The sequence below is a fragment of the Ambystoma mexicanum genome, chromosome 1p (genome assembly GCF_040938575.1).
Source record: "Ambystoma mexicanum isolate Mex_15411 chromosome 1p, UKY_AmexF1_1, whole genome shotgun sequence".
NCBI lineage: Eukaryota > Metazoa > Chordata > Amphibia > Caudata > Ambystomatidae > Ambystoma > Ambystoma mexicanum.
The window spans coordinates 1,098,209,545-1,098,221,846 of record NC_090921.1 but is presented as its reverse complement, the minus strand read 5'-3'; the positions used below and the strand labels follow the sequence as shown (position 1 = coordinate 1,098,221,846).

Genomic DNA, 12,302 nt, shown 5'->3' with positions numbered 1-12,302 from the left:
TGAGGCTATGGGCGTCGTGCGTCCTACTTATCACATCGGGTGACGTCGGCCGTCGGAGGAGGTCCTCGGGGACGGCGCATCGACGTCATTGACACAGGACGCAGACGCCAAAGATTTTCCGAAGCAGCACAGCTGTGGACATTACCAGTCATAGATATGGAATACGTCTGAGGACCCAATCCCCTCGACTAAGAAAGTTATTAAGAAGACAAATAAAATGTTTTCCAAAGTTGCGGCCTACTTCCCATTCATTTTCCCATAGACAAACAAGGTCAATTTTTGCCAAAACGCACAGCTCAAACACCTGGACAGATTTCGACCAGGTCTGAAACAACCCGGGCACCAAGCACTGACTCACGATCCATGGCTGGTTTGGGGTTATTCCATTCAGTAGTCATTTCAATATTTGACAGAGAAGTGGGTACCTATAGATATACTATATCTTGGGGATTTACCCAAAAATGGGTGTTTTTAGAAAGGACACCACTGCCATCTTGTTTTCTCTCGATGCGAGAGATAACCATGGCTATAGCAGAGGCTATGGGAAAGTGAAACGCAGGAAAAAAGCTATTTGCAGATCAAGAAACATGCAAATGCCATCAGGCTAGAGGTGGGGTGGGGGGTGGCTAGAGGGTACCAAGTGAACGTTGGGAGTTGGAGGGGGTCTATGGATTGAGTTTGCAACACAAAGCTTTGTGTAGCGTTGGCCGTAGCCACGAATAGCCGACATCTCAAAGCAAACTGCGTCACAGAAACAGCATGTGTTGTAGGGGGAAAGGGAGAGGGGAGGGGAGGCCATCTGGGGAGTGCGGGGGACCTGGCACAGATGAGGGGGGCACTTGGTGAGGGCCTTGGGGGGCAGGGAAACGCATGTTTTTCTGATATTCATGGCTATATTCGAGGCTATAAGGACTACGGATAGCCACGGGTATGTGTAGTTTAGTACCCTCAGTGACAGCTTTTTTAAAAAGTTATTTCTACAGCTAGAGTGATGTCAGTGGTGGAAAAATCACTGGCCATGGTATGAAGGGCATGGCCAGTGATGCGATTTCCATCCAGGTCTCCCATCCATGCAGTACCCAGGACAAACCCTACCTAGCTTCAAAGTGTGGAAGGGGACAGCCTCATCAGGCCATGTTGCCCAATAAATGAGCCAAACTTACAAGACGAAACGTGCCAGCACTTTCCTTGCTTTGAAGTCAAGCAGTGTCAGTCCCAGTTACTGCATCGGTGGGCGACCAAATGGGCATTCAAATTATTATTTTAACCGTGCTGTCAGTCTTTGGAAGTTTTGCACTCCGAGACCTTTATTTTGCCTTTTGCTGAATTGCATTCTGGTATTTGTAGTCTCGCAGTCAAGATGTATGGAATAATGACACAATTGTACACTTTTTTGTCCAACATAGTTCCAGAAGGATTTATATGAGTGACACTATGGTATGTGTACTTTTCAAGTTAGCTGTATTAAGCAGAGTATTGTTGAAAGCAATACATGGGGGTGAGGAGGGGAAATGATGAGAGGGCAAGTAATTCATGAGTATCTGCCCACGATGATATTGGTGCAATTATTTTCCCAATTGTGGATGCTTTTCAGGGCACCAGTAAAGGCAACATGTGGGTGGACAGCCTAACTTTTCTTCAGAGGGCGTTCACAACCCATGGGTTTTTTTTGAGGTTGGCAAGCTTGCTCAAGTATTTGGCTATCAGAATTTTACTCAGGTTGTCAGGTTCCCAGTGCAGACGCTTACTCACCAGACGCTTACTCACAAGACCACAAGCACTTCTTTTGTATTGGAATTTAGTTTTCCAGGGAATATTTCACAACAGATTTCTGGGTTTAAAAAGTGAGCATCTTGTATACTTTGCCAGCATATTTATTGGAACACTAGCTTAACTAACCGGCTGCGCCCACGATTTTAATTCTCAGAATTGTTTTCAATGTTCCACCGAAAAAGATGAATAAATGTTTGCCACAAAGAAAAAACACGATACATGTGAATTTCACTAATTCAACACAAAATGTGTATTCAACTATGTCAGCTTTAAACTGTAGCAAAATTCCATTTGAAGTCATACGGGTGAAATACCTGTCCATTACAACATTTTGTGATAGAAATTAATAGGGTGTTGATCATGTTTCAGCTTCGATGCGCGATGAGCACTTCCCAGAAATGACCTGTAGATGATGGTGAACACCACAAAACGTAATGCCGAAAAACAAAGCAGAAAACCCAACAAGATTAATTATCTAAGGAACAGGATGACCTATCGAGCCAGAAATAGTTGTGTTAGTTCGGCAATGAAATAAAGAATATTCTGTGCAACATTCATGACACCAAACCTCACTGTTCACGAGGAGTTATGTCCCCAAGAATGCCACATATACACCAGACTGTTTTATATATATATATATAGATTTCCTTTCAGGTTATTTTTCTGGTGTTCATTACTTTTTTTTTTTAAAGTCCAATGCTATTTGTCTTGTGCACATCCGTCTTTGGAGTCGTCGAGTGAACTAAATTTGTACATTTCACTTTAAGATATATGTTCACTTACTGTGCATATATTCATGGGTGCCAGCTTTTGATTTTCGTTATGGGGGTAAAAGAACCTGGGGATATGTCATTCCTACAGCTGTTAATTCCCCTTCCCCCATTTCCATGATGCTTAAATGTAGTTAGTTGGGGTTGTGCGATGTATCACAACAGTCACTAAGAGACCGGCCATAAAACAAGGGGTTAGAGTGCGCTGCTTAGGGGGGGCGCTGTTGAGCAGCATACAAAATGGCTGCTTAGCTCTGAAGCTCCGTGCCTAGCCGCTGATCATCCGGCTACATCTGCGGTTCTTGCCATAATCCTTCATTTTCATCTGGCCCCCTGCGTTGCTGACTGCCTGGGCTACCTGCACGTCTGATCCTGGAGCGAATCGGACCCCCCAAGGCCCCCAACTGACTACTCCGCTGTGCCTCGCTGGAGGCCGACTCTGGGCCTGCGGTGTGCCGCTGTGACCACTGCGAGCCGGCTGTGCGCCGCCCTCTGGAGTTTCCGTCTGCTGCCCCGGACCTGGCGCCTCCAGAACCAACACTTTCCCCGGAAACTGGGCCGCTCCACACGCGCAGCCTTCCTGACTGTACCCGGGCTGCCGGAGACCCCCGCCCCTCGCGTGTGGCGCGCGGCTGCTGCTCGCCCTGGCGGTGGGGTGTTCCGGTCCTACGCCGATTGGCGGTGGACTGCATTTTACCTCCCTTGCTCCGTGGACCGGCGGCGAGGATCCCGCTCTGACTGCCTGCGGGGGCCGCGCCCGGCGCTCTACGGCGGGTGTTCATCCCGCGACTACGCGCGGGCGCTCCGCCTCTGCTGAGCCGCTGGGGGTGCGCGGCGGCGCTCCTGTCCTGGGTCCTCTGCCCACTGCTGGAACTCTGGGGCCCCTGCTGAGTTCTCCCCGCTTGGGACTGCGGCCTACAGGTGAGGAGCTTTGCGGTGGGTCCATCTGCCGGCCCTGTCCCCGCTGCGGCTGCTCCCCCCCCCCCGGACTGCCTAATAACTTCGGTCCCTATGGGGCTGTGACCCACTGGAGCTGCTCACGTCAACGAGGGCCCCCCACCCCCCACGGTGGCTGCGCGACTGGGTTCCCTAGACTGGGACCCCTCCATAATTCGACCAACTTGATTAGCTGCAGTCCCACAGTAGCTGGTTGCCCTCACTACGCCTAGCGCAATCTGCCGACACTGTCACACCCGCTGCAGACCCTCCACTCCACAGAGGCCTGCTTCCTCCACACCACCATCTTCTCCCACGGTGCGACCACACCGCACCCAGACTCTTACTTCCTACAATGTCGAGCCGCTCCAACCATGGATAAGTTCGCTAAGGCGATTCCCCCGAGCTGAAGCGGCCCACATGTCGCCCCCACAAGAGGATCTCGATAATGACACCATTCCCGGGGTTGTGGCGCCAGATCTTACCACACTAATGGAATCGATGGCCAAAAACTTCGCCTCATTCCACGAAAAGCTTGACGACATCAATGCAAACGTCGCCTCACTAAAAACCCATGTAGACCAGGTGGGATCTAGAATCACGGAGGCCGAAAATAGAATCTCCACTAATGAAGATGCTATACACACGCTCCAAGACACTGTGGCCTCCTTGTCGCGGGACATGAACAGTGTAAGGGCGAAATGCGATGATTTGGAATCTCGTTCCCGCAGAAACAACCTGCGCATCATCGGGGTCCCCGAGAACGCCCTCAAGGGGCGGATGGAAGACGCTGTGGAGAAACTGCTTAAAGACCTGCTTGACAATCCGGCCCTCTCCCCATATTTCACGGTGGAGCGAGCTCACCGGGCCCTATCACCACGACCTAAACCGGGCGACAGCCCTAGGCCCATAATCGCCAAAATTCTCAACCACCGCGACAGGGACCTCATCCTCCGCCTGTCACGGGAGAAGGGTGACCTACGACTGGAGGCCCACACCATTAGAATCTTCCCGGATTTCTCAGTGGCGGTGCAGCAGGAGAGACGTCAATTTCTCGGTGTTAAGAAACTGCTCAGGGAGTGCAACGTCCCATATGCCATCCTGTTCCCCGCACGGCTCAAGATCACCCATAATGGCAAATTGTACTTTTTCACTGTCCCAGAGGAGGCGGTAAAATTCATCGAGATGCAAATACCGCTCCACAATCCGGGGGACGGCCACGCTGGCGGCAACTGAACACGCACTGTGTGGCCCAACGGAACTTACTGAATCTGCTGATCCCCGATTTGTGATATGCTATTGGCAATATGGTTCTGTTTACTATGGGGTTGTGGTTCGCTACTGCTGTAACGCTCACCTGATTCCCGTAGAGGCGCCGGTCTTGACTGGGCGTATACCGTTTCTTCAAAGGTGATGTGTAACACACGGCTGGCTCTTTGGGCTGGACCTCTGTGCACTGTATGTCTGACTCGAAGGGTAAGATGTCTGCAGATAGAAAATATGGGATTAATGAACTGGGTTATTGAATGTCTCTCTCTTCTTCCCTTTCTCTTCTCCTGTAGAACCCCAAAGGTTAACGCTCTCACCTTAGGTAAGTGAACGCCGTGCTCTCCATCTGCCTCGGGGCAGGGTGCTGTAACCAGTTTCTTCACTGGATAAGGGGAGCAGGCCTCTTGACTTCAGAGGACTGCTGTCCGTCGTTTACTGCACGAACGGTAAGTTTCGAGTAATTCTAATGTCTTTAAAAGTCTTTAGTAAGGATGTCTCTTGTTTTGCAGGGTTCCGGCGATGGCGGATGACGGGCTGAAGTGAGTTGAAGATGGAGCCCGTGTGATGAATAGAAGTGCCTGGAAGCACGTAAGTAAGCGCTTGTTGCCTGCTTCACGATGCGCTCTAACTGTCTTTTTATTTTGCAGGTACAAGTTCGGAGCGGCTGCAGGGTGCCGGAATACCCACTGGGTTAGATGTGGAAAGGAGTAATGGCACGTGAGTATTAAAGTTCCCCAATGTCTTTAAACGCACCTTGTTTTGTCTTTCAGATGCGGGATGCAGCGCCGAAGGCCTCCGGAGCGTGCGAAGAGTTGGTAAGCTTTTGTCGTTCAGATGCCGGAATGCAGTGCGAAGACCTCCGGAGCGCACGAAGAGTAGGTAAGCCTTTGTCTTTCAGATGCCGGAATGCAGCGCGAGGCGTCGGTGACAGCCGATGGACCAGGTAAGTGAAGCGCTGTCACTGAAGACCGTAATGCTAACCTGTTCTTTCTTGTCTTTATAGGTGTTGCTGAAGACTGGATTCAGGATGGTAAGCCTTTTTCCTTAGGCCCAGGATCATTTGCAGAAGACACGATGAGCGTTCTGCTGCAGAGGATGCAGAATAACGCAAAGCAAGATTCATCCATCGGGTGTGGTTTAAATAGCCTCCTGTAGTGCTTAGGTGTCTCCTTCCACAGCCACGCCTAGGTAAGAAAAGAGTTCCTGCTTTCCAGAAGAGTTCCAGTGTTCTGAATCTAGGGAGTGGCTCCTGCCCCACCCAACAGGAAAAGTAGTTCCAAACAGAAGAGGATCAGAGGCTCAACTGGCAGGCAAGTAAGCAGCATGGTCTGCTGCAGGTAAGTCCACCCAAGCATTATGAGCCCGGCGCTTCCAGCGCTGGGACTGGGCATATTTATGAGCCTGGTGCCACTGGCGCCAGGACTGGGTCCAAAAGGTCCCAATTGGGACTGGTTGGCCCTCGGAACCTGGGTTATGGATCTGCTTCCAAGGGAGTTAGGAAAACCCTGACCTTTTGGAAGCAGAGATCATGACAACTGCATGCATTTGTATCGTGGTCTGGCTCCTGAAGGGTGGGTGCTGGTCACTCCTTTCTGCTGGACTCGGGGGCTGACCAACCGCCCCGGCCTCTGGCCTTGGCTGACCTGGGGGGTGCTCCCGGGCTCCAGGGTCCGACCCTATAATCCGCCCGTTGCAGTAACATGTCCCGGTCTGCACATGCTGCCTTTAGTATGCTTAAATTGACGGCTGCGTGGTGTCAACTCATCCCACTAATGCAAAACCATGGCCCGTGCCTTTTAGGTGCTTTGCTTACACGTGATCCAGGAATCTTACTAGGCAATGCTGGCACCCCCTATTAACCTCGTCTCTGTATTCACCATGATACATAGCCCTGGTACGCACACTTCATTTGTCATCTCGGAGATACACTCCATGGGGCCAATGCATTATTGATCCGGCCTGCCCTTTAATAATCGCTGTCACTTGTTGCTTAAATCGCAATGCTCCGATGCCTCTGCGGCAGCCCTTGTTTCCCACTTGGGATGAGGGGGCATCCACCACGTGACTGTTGTAATTGTTTGTATTGTTACTGAGTTGCTACGATGCATATGCCGGTCCCGGTTCCCCACTTAGACAGGCGGGGCCATACATTACATGACCGCCAACACTGCTTGTCTTGTAACGGAACCATTTGGTTCCAAGCGTGCTAGTGCACGGCAATGGCGCACCCCACTGCGATTGCACTGTTCTTGGATACACCTTTGTTGTGGGTTAGCCCCTGTTGGGCTTTTGGACAGTCTGAGCCAAGTTGGGGACAGCTCAGGTGCGTACAGCTCGGGGAGGGTGATGTTCACACTACTAATCTTGGGTTGGTGGTGAGGGTGGCGGGCGGGAATGGGGTGTTATTCCAAAAAGGCACACGAGGTTTCGCGGCGCATGTATTGATGGGCAGCAAGTGCACTTTCAATCCCAACTCCTTGGGCTCACACTATCACTGGACATGGGATGTTCACCGAGTCGTGCGTTGTGCGATTAAATATTTACCAATGAAATGTCTACCGTCATAATGTCCTGGAACATCCGGGGTTTAAGTAACCACACCAAGGCCCGTAAAATCATGGCCTATGCTAATAGGCATAGCTGTAGGGTACTATTTTTACAGGAGACACACTCCAATGGTCACATCCCAAGGACCATAGCCCCATCATGGGGTCCCGCTAGATTCTTTACCTCTTACTCCTCCCAATTTAGGGGCGTACTCACGATGATCCATAAATCAATCAAATTCATATTGCATAAAAGCTACATAGATCCTGAAGGACGTTATATTATATTACATTGCACCCTGATTAATAAAGAATATCTTCTGGTCAACGCATACTGCCCCAACACAGACTCTCCCAAATTCTTTGGCGCTGTAGCCACCATACTGCTGGGCTTCGTGGGTGTACCAATCATATGGGGAGGAGATCTGAACCTTATTCTGGACACTGTCCTGGACAGAACTGGAACTGCTACCAGAGCTCTGTCCAGTGCTGCACGTCAGTTACGCAGCCATATAGAGATACTAAACATCTGCGACGTCTGGAGGACACTGCACCCCCAGCGGCGGGAGTACACCTATTACTCGTCTGTGCATGACAGCTCATCTAGGATAGACCTGTTCCTGGTGTCAAGGGAAATTATGGGCAGAGTGGGGGGCTCCTGGATCCTACCTCGCACACTATCAGACCATGCCCCAATTACAGTCTCGGTGGAACTGGGGATGCCCATCCCGACATTCAGCACCTGGCGTTTTAAATCTGAGGCCCTCAAAGACATTGGGCCTCATTACGAGTCCGGCGGTAACCGCGGCGGTAAAACCGCCTGGTTACCGCCAGACTCGTATTACCATTCCGCCTCCGTGATTCCCGGAATTACCGGGGCATTACAACCCCGGTTTTCCGGGAATCACGGAGGCGGAATGGTGTAAATCCCCATTCCCATTGAGTCCTGTGGGACTCAATGGGAATCGGGATCATGGAAACACCGGCAGCATCTCGTAATGCTGCCGGTGTTTCCTCGTCCGCCTGCATGCGGGAGGTGTTAAACCCGCCAGGTCAGACCTGGCGGGAACATCACCTCCCGCCTGCAGGGGTCGGGATCAGGCGGTCCGGAAACAACGGTGGCGGCGGGTTTACCGCCACCGTTATTTCCGGACCGCCAGGGTCGTAATGAGGCCCATTGTCTTCAAGGCTGAAATATTGGCTGACATCGAATCTTTCTTTGAGTGCAACTCTCTTCAAGATACATCAGCCGCGGTGAGATGGGACGCCTTTAAAGTGTATATTAGGGGAATGTCTATCTCCCGAGAGGCTGGAGTACTGAAAGCAATAAGAGCTGCCCTTGGGCGCTCTGAAGCCAAACTGAAACAACTAGAGCTGCAATGCCCCATGGCTGCTGACCCCGGTACACTCGCCCAAATTAGTGATGAACTCCAGATATATAACACACTTGCTACCAACAAAGTCCAATACTTCAGCCGCCCACAGGCCGCCAGGAAGTATGGGGAGGGGGACAGACCCGGGAGAACGCTAGCGACACTAGTAAAAAGGGAATCTGGTCGGACGCAGATTACCTCCGTCAAAGATCAACATGGCAACCCACAATGGGCGGACCAACGTATCTTAGACATATTTACCGAATTTTATAGGTCCCTCCACTCCCAACCTACCGAACAACACATGCGCGAGCTCCTTGACCAGATCCCCACCACTGAGATATCCCCTCATACCCGGGACCAACTGGACTCCCCAATTACATTGGACGAGATAGTGACGGCCATTTCAGACCTACCCAAAGGTAAAGCACCAGGCCCCGACGGGCTCACCACTGAATTTTTCCAAGAGCACATCGCTATTTTGGCCCCTAGGCTGCTCGAGATCTGGGACGAAGCACTACGCGTCTCCATCCTTCCCCCTTCCATGCGTGAAGCTGTCATCACGGTGCTGCTCAAACCTGGCAAACCTGACGACAAATGTGGGTCTTACAGACCTCTTTCCCTGATGAACCTCGACACAAAGATCTTTGCTAAGATCATAGCGAACCGCTTTCTCCCCATCATGACAGACTTGGTTCACGAGGACCAGGCAGGCTTCGTCCCCGGTAGGTCCACCTCCCACAATATTAGAAGGTTGTTCAACGTTATGTCCCGTATAGAACAGGACGTCCAGGCTGTAGCGGTAGCTCTGGACGCTCAAAAGGCCTTTGATATGGTCTCCTGGAACTATATGTGGCTGGTACTTGAAACAATGGGCGTTGGCCCGAACATGATCGGGTTCATCAAATTACTATACACTTCCCCTGTTGCACGAGTAAGAGCTAACTCACTGACATCTGACCTCTTCACACTTTTTAGGGGTACCCGACAGGGTTGCCCCTTCTCCCCGATCCTTTTTGCACTGGCGAGAGAGCGGATGGCGGATTATGTCCGTTCACGCCATGCCCGCAAAGGAATAAGACTGCTTGATGATCCCGAAATCATTTCCCTATACGCTGACGATGTCCTACTGTATATTAGGGAACCCACGGCCCATCTTGACCCTATACTAAGAGATATCACCCGCATCGGCACCCACTCCGGGTTCACAATTAACTACTCGAAGTCTGAGATCTTCCCTCTTACTAAGTCTACCATACAACCCACCACCGAATACCCCCTTCGTTGGTCTCCAGATGGTGTCAAATATTTGGGTGTGCAAATATCCCTAACCAAATCCACCTTGCTCGCCGATAATTACTCAGCTATAGCACAGATAGTTGAAACTAAGCTCTCACGGTGGCGCACCCTCCCATTATCCATGACAGGTCGTCTCTCCCTCATTAAAATGATTTTGCTGCCTAAGCTCCTCTATACTTTCAACAACCTACCCGTATGGCCTGGGGTGGACTACTTCTCCAAACTACATGCACTATGCGCACAGTTCCTATGGCACTCCGGTGCGGTACGTAAGAAGTGGACTGATATGGTGCTTCCATACAGACGAGGGGGAATTTCTGCTCCGGACCTGATGCTGTATTGGACTGCGGCCCAGGCCCAACACCCCACTCATTGGTACCCCGGTTCTCCTGCTCGCCCACATGTTAAATTGGAACGACTGGCAGCCGCTGGCAATAACATAATGTCCCTCATACTGCATCAGCACTATATATCTGACTCCCCCATCGATCCAATCAGTGCGACCCTGCGTGCCTGGGCACGCCTGTTGTGTCTGACATCCGACTCCTTCCCTTACTATAAATGGCTCCCGGTATGGGCGTTCCCGGGCCTGGAACCCACGCATGACACTGCTCTTGCCCGTCACTGGGGCGCATTGGGATACCAGGCATTATCGGATTTCTATCCGGAAGGCAGGTTCATTAACCCCCAAACATGGAAACAGGGGCACACCAGATCCGCTCTAGAGACCCTCCAATACTATAGGCTCCGAGCTGCGTTTCGCACTAAATGGCCCTCATTTCCTGATGAGCCCCCTGATAATCCGGCGATCGCATATATCACCAACTCGGGCGGCGCCCGTGGCGTCGTCTCCTCATTATATAAGATCTTACAAGACGTCACCCCGATCACAGCGCTCAGAGCACGCGACAATTGGGCGGCTGAACTGGGCCTAGAAATATCCGACAGGGTCTAGGAGGAAATGTGCCTACACACCCAAAAGGTCTCTCTCAATTTCCGCCACCGGGCCATGCAATACAAACTCCTAAATAGGCTTTACTATACCCCGCACAGGACTTCGAAGTTCACCCGCACCACGGTGCACCCCTGCCCTCGCTGTGGAGCAGAGGGGACCGACCATCTACATATGTTTTGGTCCTGTAACAGACTATCTGAATTCTGGGAAAGCATCCTAAATACACTCACCGAGATTATCGAAACGGTGGTCGACCCTGATCCCTTAGCAGTCCTTTTCGGGGCATGGAGAACGGTGGACACTAGACGTCTGGCTAAATTTCTAAACATAAGCTGTATGATAGCCAAGAAATGCATACTCCAGAGTTGGAAAAGTTCCTCCCCTCCGGCCTTTAAGAAATGGCTGAATTTGCTCACCTGGTCACGAAACTGCGAGGAGGAATACCTGACCATGCTCCCCGCCCACTCTCGCCCCAAGAACACCTGGGTTGAATTTAACACCTATCTTAACAACCAAAGTGAAAGTACACACACAACTGACTTGTCCCCTGCCTCACAAGGGACATCCCCCACATCATGAGGCCTTATATCCTCTGCTTAAGGTTCGCCCTGATGCTATTGCTATGACTGCTGTACTGTGATTACTGTGTTGCTCAAGAATAATATGTTATACACATGTGTTGCCTTGATGTATGTGCCTTGTGAACCTCTGCCTGCAAAAATAAAAGTTTAAAAAAAAAAAAGAGTGCGCTGCTTAACCAAAGTGTGTTGTCTGTTGGGGAAGAGGTGGTCTTTTTTCGGCCCCTTTCACCATTCCCGCATGGACGGATCCACTTGTGCTGAAGAGGGGAGACGTCCCCCTACCGCTCAGACATAATCTGTATCAATCGCCTTCTTATTACTAACAAGATAAACATGTAACCAAGCTCTATTGAAGCTCAGTGACTCAATTTTGATGCCCACCAGATGCCATCTTTTTCTAGGCCTGAAAATTATCTCTAAAAGCCTGTCTCTGCCTCTGCTCTGCGCCTCACACCGCCAGCTCATGCCCCCAGCCCTCTATCTTCTGCAAGCTGCGCACAAACCCTGTTCTCACGGAAGTCCAGCCATTCACTGTTGCAATCTTCAGTATCCTTCTAAGACAGATGAGCTCACTGCACTTTGTGAGACTGGAGTAGGTCTCCGCCCGAGTCCCCATTCATCTCCACTAACTTGCCTGTGCCCCCTCGGTCCCCACCCTGCCGAGCCATAGTCCACTGGGCCCAAGCCCCTCTGCTCTTAGATACAGATACACATCTGACCCCTCACTGTGACCAGATCAGGGCACTCGCCATGGCTTTAAACCAAGACACCCATATATTTTTCCTAAGACTAACACATGT

The 12,302-nt window shown here is 51.1% G+C and overlaps 1 protein-coding gene across 3 annotated transcripts in view; it reads right to left on the bottom strand.

Annotated features, from left to right (window-relative positions):
* Positions 1-12,302, bottom strand: part of ILVBL (ilvB acetolactate synthase like) — a 655,021-nt gene that overhangs the window by 348,678 nt on the left and 294,041 nt on the right. The window lies entirely within an intron of this gene.